We start from the raw sequence: 11,623 nt of genomic DNA on the forward strand, positions 1-11,623 counted from the left end.
AAATTCAGTATGCCACTTTAATCATACCCGATAAGCACCTTATCCAGCCAGCATAGCTATGTCTTAAAAGTGACTGATTTAGGTCAGGTGGTAATGGAATGAAACAACAAACGGTGTGTTCTGTGACTACTAGTTCCCCAATACCCAACAACCTTCTTACAATATCTCCTTGTGTGAAAAGTGTCCTGCAAAGTGATAATGGACAGTAGTCCACCCTGCAAGACTTAAGAACTGCGAGGCCCAAGGAAGGGGATATATTCAAGTAGGAAAGACAGAGAATTTGCCTTTAACGGACAGGTCTATAGCCCGGACATTTGGTGAGATGGGGCTGTGAGGTGTAGGACAGCTAAGAAGTGAGGGGGCATTCTATAGAGTACATCAAGTCACATGGAAGTATCTGCCAAACACTAAGCCTATGCGAGTAGGTAGCCAATTGATTCAGTGAGGCAGTCTTTGCATTGGAGGTTGGAAGACCAAAAGTGTTTGGTCAGGTACCTGGGGTGTTAATGGAGTGACTTGTAGATGATGGAAATGGTCACATCTTAAAGGGGTCTCGCATGTTCTACTTCTGCCCGGGGACCCACAAACCCTAGGCCCAGCCCTGGGTGTTGTTGTGAGATGTGGGTGAGCACTCCAGCAGTATCTGTACTTCCTAAATTGTTGTTTTCATTGGTTACTTCTGACTGGCCTCTATGACTTCTGTAGGCTTGAAACTAGTTGGTGTGATGGGCCCTCTACTAGGATTCAGTCTCAAAAGTCCTCTGGATGCAGGTGTCTGTGGTCAGTAGCCCTCAGCCTTGTTAGGCTACAAAATACATCTGGCTTCCTAAGAGCTCGCTTCAGTCCCCACCAGAAGTGGCTTAAAAGTCTCTTTAAACCTGCTTACGGTATTTCAATAGCGTTATTGTTCAATCCAGTCCAAAAGAACAGATAGTCCAGCCAGAGGGAGGCTACTCCAAAGCCCTGGTAACATGACACTAGTCATTCTTTCTGTAGCAGTAAGGGAGCCTTCCTTCTCCCTCATGTTCCAAGTTGGTTCTGAAAGGCTTTTTTCATGAGCAAAAGGTTTGAAAAGACCCACTAGAGTGCAATTGGAGAGTCACTTTTCTAAGTCTTTTCAGAATTCCCTTCTATCTTCTCTCTGCCACTTGACTGTAACATAAGTGCTGCCCTTAGGGTGGTCCTGTCCCGAACTCTTAAACATGGTCCTCTACACATCCGTGGCATGTGTTTTGCCAATGACCTCTTGAATGTGGGTTGGGTGTACATCACTTGAGAAGGGAGCTTCTAACCACCTCATGAATGTGAGCTCTTTAATCATTTCATACATATGGGCTTGTGCACATCACTTGAACATGGGTCACACATTCATCCTTTTACTTGGATACAGTTCTCATCTATTGAAAGTGGCTACTTTGGCCTACTCTCTAAACTTAATTTGAATGTAGTCCTGTACTCTCTAATGTGCACCATCTGTCCGTCTCTTGAATTTGGATCTGGAACCATCTCTTGAACATGGGTCCTGTCACTCCCTCTTAAACATGAGTGATGTACTAATATTAGCATTAGGCGAATGTGGACCTGTAAATATCTTAAGAATGTGACTTGTTTTTACCATTTCTCTAATGTGAGCTCTATATCGATCTCTTGAGCATAGACTCTTTGTCCATCAGTCCATAATCATCTCTAGAAGGTGTTCTTTAAATATCTTGCCTGTGTTCTGCAACAATTTATTTGAAGTGTGTACTCTAACCACTTCTCTTGAACATGCCTTCTTTCCCCAACTCAATGTGAAACCTGTTATCATCCATTTAATCTGCTCCTTGTAATCATCCCTTGAAGATGGTCCTTGAGCACATATCTTGAAGTATGGACATGTAACCAATTCAGCATGAGCCCTGCACTCAATTCTTAAATCTAGGTCATGTGCAGTGTTTTCAACATCTCATGTTTTGAATATGTCTCCTGCATTCATCTTTTGAACACTGTACCGACTTCATGGACATGGATGCTCAATCAATCTCTTAATTATGACACATTTTTTTAATGTAGTGCCAGGTGCTTGTCCGTACTGTGCAATCATCGTGAACGTACCTTGCACAAGTGGGCGCTGCTTCCTTTCTACCGCTCGAGTACATTTTTTACTCGAGCGGCAGCTTTCTCAGCGCAAACGGACGATTTCTCAACACAAGCGGGCGCCAACTGAGAAATCTCGCTGGAAGGTTGATTTTCAGGCTCGCGCTTGCTAACTTGATGTTGACGATTGCGAACAAGGAAAAATCTCGGCGGGAGGTGGATTTTCCTCGCTCTTGCTCGCCAACTTGACGTTGACGAACTCGAGTGAGGAAAAAAAGGTTTCAGAACTCCACAAGCTCCGCATTATGCGGAAAATGCTGCAAACTCCGTGAGCGGTGTGGAGTTCCCCGCCCAGACTTATCCTGCAACCATCTATTGAATGTGGCCACTGTACCCATCACTTGTACCAGGTCCTGTAATCATTCATGCAACATAGGTCCTGTACAGTTGTATAATCTCTTGTAGATGGTCCTATAATTGTTTCCTAAATGCTGGTCCTGTAGCTGTCACTTGAACATGGTACCCTGACCAATTGTTGAACATGATGTTCGGGCCATCTCTTGAACGCGGACCTGTAGTCATGTCTAGAACCTGGCCACGTGCCCATTTTTTTAATGCAGGTCCTGTATCCATCTTTGTTACCATGCTCCCCAAAGAATAATGAAATCTTAAACATAAGTCTGCTAACCACCTCTAGCCTATGGCCCTATAACCATGTTCTGAATGTGTTATTTCACCCTTACATTTGACATGGATTAATCTCTTGAATGCATTTATTTATTTTGAGTTTAACTATAGCACTTACTAAATGCAATTTGGCAAAAGAGACTTTCAGAGATACATAGAGAGAAAACAAAAAGAATGCGCGTAGCCAAGCATACATGTAGCTAGTGAACATTTCAGCAAATATTTATCAGACAATCTGGTTGTGAAACATAGCAACAGGTTGAGAGAATATACATATGTACAGAGTGGGTGGGACTACTATAGAACTAACAGAGTCACAGAATGGCGACAGTCCTTTAAGTGTGAGCCCTGTACCCATCTATCTTGCTTAGATGGTGTAAACATTCCTCGACCAAGCACCTATCCTCTGACCATAACTTGGATGTGGAACTTGTGCTCCTCTTTTAAACATGGGTCCTTGAGTCACCACTAAAACTAGATCCCTAAATATGCACTTGACACTTGTCCTGTAACCATCACATAACTTGTGGATGGTTGTGTACGTATTATGCTTTGGAACATAGATCCTATACACATCTTTATGAATATTATCCTGCAACCATCTGTTTAATTAGGTTCTATTACCTGAACATGAATCATTGACTGTGGGTCATGTACCCACCTCCCTACCGTAGGTCTTTTACCAGTATTTTTTGTTATTATGGACACTATAATTAACTATTGAGCAAAGGCCCAGCACCCTCATTCTGAACATGGGCCTGTAACCAACCATTCAATCCAGATCCTGTATCCTTATTTTGAACATGGTCCTCACACCATCTCTTCAGTTCGTCAGGGAAATATTTTCTGAATGTGGGTCCCGCAACCGCCTTTTGAATTGTGACCTTAGACCATATCTTGAATATGTACCAACCTCTAGAACATGGCCATGTACCTATCTCTCTTGAATCTGGGGTCTGAACCAATCTTACTAATGTAGGTTCTGTGGAAATATCTTCAATGAGGTCCTATACCTATCTCTTTAATGTAGCTCTTGTGGTCGTCTCTTAGATGTGTTGGACTGAGAATGCGTCCAGCCGACTCTTTCTAGCATTGTGCAAGCTAAGTTTTTTGTATTCAGCTGCCATATTGTACTATGATCGAAAGTAAGCTTCTGTCCCATACTGTCTGCCTCAAGAGAAAGCAGCCTTGATTGTTTCTCATAATATTCAAGGTTGAACTTCACTGCACTAATGAATTTATCGTTCTGTCTTTGCATGCCTTTCCCAGTAGATAGCCCGGCTACCACTCTCAGAGAGACGGGCACGGGCAGAGTAACCTTGACACTAAGATTGCATATACCCGGTCTCAGGATGGTAGCTCATTTGTCTGTACCTCCTTTGTTCATCAGCTCCCAGATTGGAAAATTCCAGTCTGGGGGGGTCTTTACAGGTGTTGGAAATGCATATCTTGTGTTACCATGTTGACGGGGGTCAGTCACTCTACAGCATTTTAAGGAGGCTCGTCAGATTAGACTCTGTATGACTAATAAATAACTTTGGTTTGTATTCTCTACCGTCTAACGGACTCTTCATTTGTATGGAAGACTGAGAGGTAGTTCGAGTGACCGGAGTGGCCCTAATTGGGTCACTGCCTTCAGATGTAGGAACTCTAATCATCTCTTGAACATAGGTCCTGTACCCATCTACTGGACTTGGTACAATAGATATGTCCTGCAAATCAAAACTATAACCATCATTTGAAGGCAAATCTGTAATCCTCTTTTTCGAGGGAGGAATGTACATAAGGAATGAACTTTGTTTCATGCAAATGTAAATGGATCCTTTAACATGCTTTGAAAATGAGCTCTAATCCCAGCTGTCTAGTAGGGGTTCTGTGCCAAACCTTTGCACATAGGCTACGTTTGAGCACGGGTCCATTACCCTTATTTTGAACATGGTCCTTTAACCAGCTCTTGAATATGGGGTCTGTATCCTTATTTTGAACATCGTCCTGGAACCATCTCTTCAATGTGGTCCTGTAATGTGGGTCTTGGACTACTCACCAGTAAAAGTATCCTGCGACCATCTCTTGAATGTAGGTCATGATCCACCTCATGAATATGGGCATGCATTCATTTTTCAACACATCTCTTGAACATGGTCCTATAAACATCTCTTGAATTTAAATCGTGTACTCCCTTTTGTCACTGTGTGCTGTGTACCCATCTCTAAAACACAAGAGATATGTGTACATCTCTTGAACTTCCTCTGGTGCTCATCACTGGAAGGCGAGTTTTATACCACTCTCTATTGTGTCTCTTGAACTTTGGCCTTCTCTCTATCTCTCTGATGTGGGTTTCCCACATATCTCTTGAATGTAGGTCCTGTACCATCTTTTGCATGTGGCTCTTAACCCATTTTTATGAATGCAGCTTCCCTTGAACATGGGTGCTAAATTCATCTCTGGAATATAGGTCCTGTAACTCTCTTGAACATGGTCTTAATCTTTCTAACATGGGTTCTGCTGCATCAAACTACGGCAGTCTTGCTTGCAGATAATGTATAGTAATAGTAGTGGTAGTAGAAATTCTGTATAACTCGTCAATTAAAGCCATAGCATGAAGAATGGATTGTAAATAATAAGTTAAAGAAGATTCAAAATAAAATCTAATAACACTTGCTATCTGCAATAATTTAATAGATGAGATACGTAACAAATTTAAAACACATTGACTAACAAAAGTTTAAAACATGCTTGTCAAGCCTTAAACACTGAAATTAGAATATTTATTAATCACAGTCTTACAGTTCAGTTTATAACCTTCTGCTAGATTGCGCAAGCACGCACTTTTGCAAATATTTTAATAACTTAATTTCTGCAGCTTTCATAAATGTTGCAAACTCGCTTACAAGTTACGTCACTGCAGTAAAAAACAAGCATTTACAATGCAATGGTCTTGCCTTTGCAAAAGTTAGAGCTATTGGCATTGTAAATGACAACATTTTTATTTATGTGTTGGTTTTGAAAACATATAAATAAATGGCATTGTCATTTACAATGCCAATAGCTTAATCTCTCGCAAATGGGAGACCTATTGCATTTGCACCCACACACACACACACAGAGCCACACACACACACAGAGCCACACACACAGAGATCCACACACACACAGAGCCACACACACACACACAGAGCCACACACACAGAGCCACACACACACATAGCCACACACACACACAGAGCCACACACACACCCACACACAGAGCCCCACACACACACACACAGAGCCACATACACACACACAGAGCCACACATGGACACAGTGGGGTGGGTATAGGGGGACAGAGTACTGTACCACACAATTTAATTGCTATATGCTACATGGTGGCTAAGAGAGACCTGGCTATGCACTGGAGAGGAGAACAGGCCTGCCACTGCAGGAATGGGTTAGGGGCATAGACTAATGTGCTGCAATGGAAAAACTGGTATTTAAAGCACAAGGTGTCCTGGGTGCCCGTGAGGTGAAGTGTAATGGTTGGATTATGAGTCGAGCAGCAGGTAGGCAGGCTGCTCCTGGTGGGGCTGCTGTACATGGATTACAATCCTGCAACTAAGACAGAATATATAAGATAAAATGACACTTCGGCTACCTGAACATCATTTCTACATATCCCACCGAAATATGAGAGGAAATGGGCCCAGACGCGCTATAAAGGACCTACGCTCGGCCCATGACTCATTCACACAAGAGGGACTCGCACTTTTCTACAACGTGTGTATCCAAATGACACTGGAATGGAGATTATATTTTGCTTCTACAGCACTAATTGTTTCTATTCTTATTGTCTGGAAATAGAACGTAATGACCCTGAGGCCGGAGTTACATTTGGTATTGTTGACACTGATGTGCAAAATCAATAACATTTTATTTAACCGCATGCGTGCGGGCAGAATTCCGCCTGTACGCTGGGTTTTTTAAAATCGCACTTTACGTGACGAGCTGGCCTCGTCATGAGCGTGCGAGGAGGCTACGCCATGACGAGCCCAGCTCGTCATGAGCGTCGAAGGGGTTAAAATAAAGGGGGGGGGCAGCATATACGACTGAATGCTTAAATATCCGTCTAGGTGAGTGGCTGATTTGTTCCCCGCCCCTCCCACTTCTGACTGACCACGCCAACATCTAGAAATTCATACGTGTGAAGAGTAGTGCAGTCAAAATTAAAAGGAATATGCAGTAGAATGTTATCTTTATTTAACAAAAATGTCGCTAACACAATGTGTGGGTATGGTGTAATGGGGCAAGAACTCAGCTAGCTGTACACCCTGTATCTGCGATACCGATATGCGTACACTATAACACCAATTCAGGAGGAGAAAGAAAGTGGTCAAGATGACACGTTCAAGCGCACGTACTGATAACACCATATTATTCTTGCCGACTAAAGCGTGGTCCTTCTGAAGTTAGATGCTGGCTGGTTAAACCGTGAAAGTCGCATCCCAAAAAAAACACTTATTCCAAGGAAACCTGGAATAACGCGCTTACACACTGCGGAAGCGCGTACAACAAATACTTGCAATGTCAATGACCCCATTTCCGACCTGTGACCAAAGGCTAAAATTAAGAGATGAAGACGACGGTTTTACGCACTGACCCGGCTGTGGAACCAGACAGTTCTCAGATCATGTTAAATACATACAGAGGGGAATGCTTAACGCATTTGGCAAATCACCACGGCCACTGACCGGGCAAGGCCTGCCGCAGTGTTCAGTCGGAAAGCGTGAACGCTGTTTCTTATTGATCTGACCCGTCGAGGACGCAGGATTCCTGTCCTGGTAGGTACCTGTGCCGCACATCGCCTTTTGTCGATTGAGAGGATTCCGACTCTTACCTTTTCCGGTTAGTGAGCGGCATCCGAGACTGAGGCGGTTTACAAGACCGCTGTCGACAAGGACACTTCCGCCGATGAGAACCACCCGAGCAACAAGAGCACATCGCTTCCTGCGTCCCCTCCAGAGTTTTTTTTCCCTGTGCAGTGGAGTACTCTGCAACAAGAGCACATCGCTTCCTGCGTCCCCTCCAGCGTTTTTTTCCCTGTGCAGTGCAGTCCTCTGCAACAAGAGCACATCGCTTCCTGCGTCCCCTTCAGCATTTTGTTTCTCTGTGCAGTGCGCATCTGGTGGGGGGCTTTCCGCCTACAATAGCCACCCGGGAAGTATTCAACGTCACGCGCTCGCCGTATCGCTGGTTCTCTTCTGCACCAGTCTCCGTGCTTTGCCGGTCTTTGGTTTTCCATGAATTCAGAATGTCGAAGGCCACAATCTGTCGTGCGCGTGCAAAAGCTCATACTTTCACCAAATCTTGAAGAAATGAAATTTGGAATAGTTGTATGTGTCTGATCCAAGGTTCTGCAGCTAGGCGCCAGTCCTAAGAACAAGAGCGTGACTTCCTGCTGGCGTAAAAGCTTTCTTATCTTCTTTATGGGGCCATCTGTTGGCCCCATAAAGTAGATAAGAAAGCTTTTACGCCAGCAGTAAGTCAAGGAGTCCCATCTGAAAAGGACGGGGCTTAGAGAGAAAGGAGAATGTCACTAGGACCTCTTCTCCAATGGCTGGCCACCGTTTAGGTGGCCAGCCAATGGAGAAGAGGGGTGAGGCTTAACCCTCGCTAGTGAAATACTCCTAAAAACATAAAATCTCGCAAGCTCGACTGCGCATGAGCGCAGTACGCCACACGAGACCTAAACAGAGTGACTGCATGCATACTCCAAATTGCCATTAGTTCTTACATAAAACTTCTGTTTTTCAGCGAAATCTGTAGATTAACATAAGACATGGGACAGACTTTCGTAATGATGGCTGACAAAACCTGCAGCCAGCCTATTCAGGTATATATATCTGTGGTAATTTCCAGCTCAAAGTTCCCTCACTGTGCATCGCGTGGAATAATACATCCCTTCTTTGGATGTTCAGGCCTTATAAGTTCCCCAAGTTCCCCTTGCGATCATGCAATACTCTTCCTCTCCATTTATTCTGGGCATGGATCCGGAAACATAAAGATCCTGCGATCAATTATTAAGAAATTTAATTTGCTGTATGCTTTAATCAAAGCATGGTCTTCTTCAAAGGCTAAAATTCGGCTGTACCATATTAAATGATAATCAAGCATTGTTTTACTAATACAAAAATTGAAAGCCAAAAAATAAGCCAAAAGTAACCAAAATAGGACAACAATTAAAGGTTAACATTCCTGTCCAGTTAATGACCGGCCCACCATCTTAACCTGAACCCCAAATGACTAGTAGGGTGCAAATATTAATGGACATTTCCAGTGTCAGACCCCATATCTAGGACTATATTTAGGGGAGTGTGGGAGGCATTGGCACATGGGGAGGCTTTAGTAGACGTAGGGTGTGTCAAATAGAAGGTGTGCTTCGAATTTGAGCCCTTTTCACTCTGGAGAGCTCCAGCAAGACAGTAAACAGAGTTTAACTTCTGCGAAAACCTCCAGAGTTATTTAACATGGCCGCCCAATAGCTGGTCGCAGCAGCGTTACAAGCTAAATCTGTCAAACATCCCGGTTTGAACAACATTCGAGATTCTGGAGGATCAAGGAAGTGAGGCAAGACTTGTGGGTACACAGTTGAGTTTACAAGCCCTCTCAACAAATCTGGAATCTAGAAATCTAATTTTAAACCCGGCGGCACTTATTAGATTGAATTACCTGTTTAGGAACCCCAACCAGCTGGTTATCACCCCCAGTAGTAAGATGAAAAACAGCCATCCGTTCAGTGGCGTAGAGGAGGCCCCGCAGCTCCCCCAATGCGGGGGCCCCCAGGGTTCCTTGGTTTGGAGTGGGCACCCCATTGAGCGCAAAACCAATGAATATCTGTGCGGTCTGGGGGACAATGGGACCCCTCATCACATTTTACAAGGTGGCCCCCATCATTTTGTATTGATAGATTGATTGAGGCCACAGCATCGATTGAAGAGTATTCTCAGGTCAGACAGGACTCTTTTAATTTGCCGGAAACAGCCAAGTGATATCCATCGAGCTGTGCGTCATAAGACACGTGCCCCCATTGAAAGCCAGAGATAAGGCTGTAATCAATCAATCAATCAATCAAGAATTTGTATAGCGCGCTACTCACCCGGAGGGTCTCAAGGCGCTTGGGGGGAGGGGTCCGCTACTGCTCGAACAGCCAGGTCTTGAGTTGCTTCCTGAAGGAGAGGTGGTCTTGGGTACGACGGAGGTGGATGGGGAGGGAGTTCCAAGTCTTGGCTGCCAGGTAGGAGAAGGATCTTCCTCTCATGGTGGCTCTTCGAATGCGTGGAACGGTGGCGAGGGCGTGGCTGGTCGATCGTAGCTGCCGGGTGGGAGTGTAGAAGGTCAGGCGGTTGTTGAGGTACCTGGGGCCCAGGTCGTGGAGGGCCTTGTGTGCGTGAGTGAGGAGTCGGAACGTGATTCTCTTGCTGACGGGGAGCCAGTGCAGGTCTCTCAGGTGTCCGGAGATGTGGCTGTGTTGGGGGATGTCCAGGATGAGTCGTGCGGAGGCGTTCTGGATGCGTTGTAGTCTTTTCTGTAGTTTGGCTGTGGTTCCGGTGTAGAGGGTGTTTCCATAGTCCAGTCGGTTGGTGACGAGAGCCTGGGTGACCGTCTTCCTGGTTTCGGTGGGGATCCATCGGAAGATCTTTCGGAGCATGCGTAGGATGTTGAAACACGATGATGAGAGGGCGTTGACTTGTCTGGTCATCGAGAGGGAGGAGTCCAGGATGAAGCCCAGGTTGCGTGCGTGGTCCGTTGGTTTGGGTGAGCTGCCCAGGGCAGGGGGCCACCAGGAGTCGTCCCAGGCAGAGGGTGATGATCCAAGGATGAGGACTTCCGTCTTGCGGTGTTACATTATGGTCAAGGTCGATCCTTCCATAACTGGGCCACATAGTGAAAGGGCCAATAAAAGTGAAAATAAATCCCAAAATTGCTATTTCATGTGCATGGGAAACATTGAAAAATGTGGCACGTTCTCGATTAACACCTTGCCAAGCTGCAGCGATAATTGCCCAATCGCAACAAAAAGCCTTTCTTTTTCTGCTACGGAAAGGAGACCCCCAATAGCACGATCCAATTTTGCCTTGTGCTCTAAGTTTTTGGTCTAATCTTTGTATCTGAGCTGGCTATAGGAACTCGGGAGGGGCGGTCAAACAGTTCCATGTAACACCAGTATACACCAAAACCTTGACTCCCAGAATGGCAATCAATGAAGTAACAAACGCAGTCAGGCAGAGGCCATCAGGATTCAAGTCCTGTTGACTGGAAATGCTGCACCCTGTAACTATATGTCCCACTGGCTCCATACAAAAATTGAAATCCACTAATGACAGTAAGGGCCCTGAGGCGCCCCTATTTTTCATTGTCAGTGATATGTCTAAACAATTCCAAAGCCTTGGCTTAGAAGAGAGCCTCATTGGCCACTCTGTCGAGCACTGCACAGAGATCCAGCAACAAGAGCAAAGAGACACCCGCCATCGGTAACACAAAGGAGGCGGTCCACCACCTGGAGATTGACAGCCTCAGTCCTGTAAAAAAGGCCAGAATCCAGACTGATATTATGGCAAAAGATCCCAGCAGTCAGTATGTACTTGCGGCTGTAAAGAAACCAGTTCCTCAATAATCTTACCAGGGAATAGTAAACACGTTTCACATTACAGGAATAGACAGGGTCTCACAAGTTTTTCATCTGGTGTGTCCATCTGAACACTGGAATGGAGTTTATTCACCTGCTTAGGAGCCGCATCATGATTGCTTCGTTCATGCCTGTAGATATGTCTCTGCCCAACTAAATGGGGTAAAACTATTTACTGAACATGTGGAACCAAAATA

Source organism: Lissotriton helveticus, chromosome 5_1 (genome assembly GCF_964261635.1).
Source record: "Lissotriton helveticus chromosome 5_1, aLisHel1.1, whole genome shotgun sequence".
Taxonomy (NCBI): domain Eukaryota; kingdom Metazoa; phylum Chordata; class Amphibia; order Caudata; family Salamandridae; genus Lissotriton; species Lissotriton helveticus.